This window comes from Crocuta crocuta, unplaced genomic scaffold, assembly GCF_008692635.1.
Source record: "Crocuta crocuta isolate KB4526 unplaced genomic scaffold, BGI_CrCroc_1.0 scaffold84, whole genome shotgun sequence".
In the NCBI taxonomy this organism is placed as follows: domain Eukaryota; kingdom Metazoa; phylum Chordata; class Mammalia; order Carnivora; family Hyaenidae; genus Crocuta; species Crocuta crocuta.
The window spans coordinates 3,491,506-3,494,629 of record NW_027530213.1 but is presented as its reverse complement, the minus strand read 5'-3'; the positions used below and the strand labels follow the sequence as shown (position 1 = coordinate 3,494,629).

The window sequence follows — 3,124 nt, the reverse complement described above, 5'->3', positions numbered from 1 at the left end:
GGGACATGGGACTTTTCAAAGACTCAACAAACTCAGCTTATGTATCAGTGCTGCTGCCCAATGAGGGGGGGGGGGGGGGGGGGAGGAGGAGGAGGAGAGAGAGAGAGAGAAAGACAGAATCCCAAGCAAGCTTCACATCCAGTACAGAGCGCTATGTGGGACTCAATCTCACAACGGTGAGATCATGATCTGAGCCAAAATCAAGAGTCAGTTGCTTAACTGACTGAGCCACCCAGGTGCCCCTAAGTCACATGTCACATTTTAAATGTTCTAATAGCAACGTTAAAAAAGTAAAAAGAAACACGTAAAATTAATTTTGGTACATCTTACTTTATATTTTTTATTTTAAAATTTTACATTTTTATTTATCCAAATATTATTTTAACATAAAATCAATATAAACATCAATATGGAAATATATTACATTCTTTTTAAAATTATTCTAAGTCTTCAACATCCAGAGTAATCACATTTCATAGTTTTGAAATGTTTTATTTATTTTTGAGAAAGAGAGAGAGCAAATTGGGGGTGAGACAGAGAGAGGGAGGGACTGCTATGCTCTGAGAGCAGCAAGCCCGATGTGGGGCTCGAAGTCACAAACTGCAAGATCATGACCTGATCCGAAGTCGGATGTTCAACCCACTGAGCCACGCAGGCACCCAAGAGCAATCACACTTCAAATGCTCAGTAATCACACACAGCAAGAGGCTTGTGGCTACTGAAATGGACAGTGCGGGCTGAGACCCTAACTTTATGCATGAATACGAAGTATCCTCTGAATTTTATTTTATTTATTTTATTTATTTTTAATGTTTTATTTATTTCTGAGAGAGAGAGAGAGAGGCAGCGTGGGCAGGGGAGGGTCAGAGAGAGAGGAGACAGAGAATCCGAAGCAGGCTCCAGGCTCTGAGCTGTCAGCACAGAGCCCAATGTGGGGCTCGAACCCACGAACTGTGAGATCATGACCTGCGCCAAAGTCGGACACTTAACTGCCTGAGCCACCCAGGCGCCCCCCCCATCCTCTGAATTTTAATGTACTTGAATTTTCTAGGAATGCAGTTACCATGCAAATAGAGGTTTGAGGTTTGACTGTACCTTTTTTCCCCCCATAATTTTACCAAACATTGTTTACTGTTTTGAAATGTTATATCCTCCCATAGCACACCCGTCCTGTGTTTGAGTGTTTGAGTCTCCAGCGCAACGCATACCCGAATCAGCTACATTTGTAGCTGCGACGTTCATGGTGATTCTGTGCCTTCAGGCACTGGGTACTTCAGTATTCTGTCTTGCCGTCTTCTAGTTTATCTGTGCCGAAACAACTAATTGAAGTACATCTAATTTTACAATATATTTATTTCTTTGTATTACAGTTGACCATTGTTTAAAAATTATGTGTATAGGCAGCTTATATATGTATACATTTCTTACCAGGTTACCATAGGAGCTATTTCAACATATTTGACTAACACTAAACTATTGCTAATCATGAAAATATTGGTTGTAAATAAAGATATAGGGGAACCTGGTTGGCTCAGTCGGTTAAGCATCTGACTTCGGCTCAGGTCATGATCTCTTGGTTCCTGAGTTCAGGCCCCATGTCGGGCTCTGTGCTGTCAGCTCAGAGCCTGGAGCCTGTTTCCGATTCTGTTTCCTTCTCCCTCTGCTCCTCCCCCACTCATGCTCTCTCTCTCAAAAATAAATGTTTTAAAAAAAAATTTTTAAATAATAAAAATACTAATTATAGGGGCACCTGGGTGGCTCAGTTGGTTAAGCATCTGACTCTCGGTTTCTGCTCAGGCCATGATCTCATGGTTTGTGGGTTGTGGGTTCAAGCCCCATATTGGGCTCTGTGCTGACAGTGTGGAGCCTGCTTGTGATTCTCTTTCTGCTTCTCCCCTGCGCGTGCTCTCTCTCTCTTTCAAAATAAATAAATGAACTTGATAAATACTAATTATAAAAAGGAATATTGGGACCCTGTAGCCGAGAAAGGGCCCTGAATTAGATTTTAAATCTCTCCCCATCTGGAAGCAGAATGGAAACTAAAACTGGTTTCAATTGTAGGGATGGATAAAAGGGACAGATAATTTGCTTGACTCTTGACTCACTTTTTTATACGAAAGATACACCAAAACTCTCTGATTATAGAAACCTCGATGACGCCCTTAGATTATTTCACAAGGTAGAGCTCTTCCCAGAAAATTACCTCCCACCACGTAAAAACGACTTCTTAAATGCCAGTTTTCCACACTAAATATTTGCTTTAAAATATGAGTTCTTCCTTTTGTCCTGACATACTGGAAACTATTTCCTGGTCTTAATTTACTTACGTCCATCGCATCTTACGAATTTCCCCTGTGGACACTTTCCCTCTAGGTCCCTGACACTGGGGCAGTTAGCGGTTCCTCGGAGGGTCCAGAGAGCCACACAGGGGAAACACGTAGTCTCTTGCCATACACGCTGCGCAGGAAAGGACACTCTCTGCCTTCACAATGTTCTCAATGGCAGCAATAACCTAAGTAAGTACACCACTCGTGAGTATAAGTGTAGTTAACCAGTAGGACAAAATGGTAATTTATTTTTAGGATTGCAGACACAAATTCAGAAATTCTCAGCCCCCTCCCCTCTGTGATTTCATGGGCCGTGAAGACAGGGGCCGGCCGCTTGCCCAGTGTGATCAATACCCGAGAGTGATCAGTCCAAGCTCGTGGATGAAGTTGCTCAATTAGTCCCTGCCTCCTCAGGACACTTTCTGAGCGAGTGATATTGGCCACCATTTACCCAGCACTTTTTATGGGCCAGGCTCTCTGCCAAGTGTTTGAATCCTTCGTGGTAAGAGTTACTGTCCATATTTTACAGATGAAAGATTTATCTTTCTATTTGCTATGGAGCCAGGCCTGCGGATTTACATGCAATTACCAACTCAGTTCTGGGTTGAGCTAATTTAGGTTTTAACCTCCTCTGTTCTTCAAAACAATGGCCAATTCAACCCTACTAACCACAGGTCGGTGATCTCATCGGTTTTCTCCCCAGGCTCTGCCTTATTCAGCAAACATTTGTTGCCTACCTGCTCTATGCAAGGCCCGGGGAACTTACAGAAGCTGTTCGTTTTCTGCAGTGTGAGGTT

General features: G+C 42.8%; 1 long non-coding RNA gene across 1 annotated transcript in view; it reads right to left on the bottom strand.

The window, feature by feature from the left end:
- Positions 1 to 2,294: 2,294 nt before the first annotated feature.
- Positions 2,295 to 3,124, bottom strand: part of LOC144232569 (uncharacterized) — a 15,915-nt gene continuing 15,085 nt past the window's right edge. The window contains exon 5 of the long non-coding RNA XR_013335451.1: positions 2,295 to 2,512. This is a non-coding gene — a long non-coding RNA (uncharacterized LOC144232569). The remainder of the gene's footprint in view (positions 2,513 to 3,124) is intronic.